This window comes from Pistacia vera, unplaced genomic scaffold, assembly GCF_008641045.1.
Source record: "Pistacia vera cultivar Batoury unplaced genomic scaffold, PisVer_v2 Contig1694, whole genome shotgun sequence".
NCBI lineage: Eukaryota > Viridiplantae > Streptophyta > Magnoliopsida > Sapindales > Anacardiaceae > Pistacia > Pistacia vera.
In genome coordinates this window covers 1-1,224 of record NW_022195784.1, presented here as the reverse complement: position 1 = coordinate 1,224, position 1,224 = coordinate 1, and the positions used below count along the sequence as shown (strand labels likewise).

General features: G+C 37.3%; 1 pseudogene; it reads right to left on the bottom strand.

The window, feature by feature from the left end:
- Positions 1-605: 605 nt before the first annotated feature.
- On the bottom strand, positions 606-821 carry LOC116125705 (annotated as a pseudogene).
- Between the last annotated feature and the right edge of the window lie 403 nt (positions 822-1,224).

Here is a 1,224-nt window from a genome sequence, read left to right as displayed (position 1 = left end):
TCAACAAAGCCAATTGCGTCTCCTCCAAAGAATTTCTTCCCTTTAAGCTCTCCTTCAAGCACTTCTAGGGTTTCTTTGGCTTGCTTCACTGCTTCCTCTTGTTGTTCGCCTTCCAACAATGCGATTTTTCTTATCAATTCTGTCAACTGAAATAATATCATCAATGATAATTAATGAATTGACTTGAATTAACGTTTTATATGTTTTAATGCATGATTTGAGACATTTTTTTATTAATTAAAACATAATTGATGTAAATCTAATAATAGTTAAAACATTATGCTTAACTAACAATGGATTAACCGAGTGGTAAAGGCATAGGCTCAAGGGATTTACTTTCCCTGTTGTTGAATAGATCTAAGTTTTTAAAAATTATTTTCAGATCACGAACCATAAATATGGACGGGAGTCCATCGTAAGTGAACGGCCGTCCATAGTTGATGAACGATCGTCCATAGTTGATGAACAACCGTTCACTAGTAAAATATTTGTGAATGTGAAACGTGACTGATGTGAGTCATGGAATAAGTAATTCGGTATAAGAATTTGGTGTACAGTGCCGGTGTCCGTAGCATTATTGAATACCACAAACCCATTTAAGTTACTTTGGTGGAGCAGTAGGCATCGTGGATGAGGGAGAGGGTTCTCGTCGGAGTTCCTTAACCACAGCAGCCAGAGCCTCAGGGTTCAGATCCAAGTCACAAAGGGCAATGAGAACTGAGAGGGTGTGACGATCAAGCCCCGTATCAAGAATGTTGGACATGTGAAATGCAAGGTCATGCAAGGGATTCTCGGGCAGATCGTGCAGCCTCTGGATCCATATCTAGGTACCACAAAAAAATTATGCTACGTGTACATTCTCTTTAAACAATCTCCGTTTTAACATTTGAAATTTATCAGAATCACCCTATTCAATTCATCAAAAACTTCTTCAAAAAAATTTCACATTTTTACAGAAACCATGCTTACAGAAGAGGTCAAAGGCAAAGTAATGGTAAGCCAAAGAGAATAAAAGATCTTCCAATGAAACTAATTCAGTCGGATGGATACACATTGCTGAAACCCAAACTTCATTATCAAAACCATGGATCTCTTCTCCTGATTCCAAATATTGTTCACAAATAAATCCTGAAAAAGCACCCACAAAAGAACCTTCAGAAAATTCTAACAAAGTAGTCCCTACAAAAGCATCTGATATAAACAACCCATTCTTCACAATCAGAG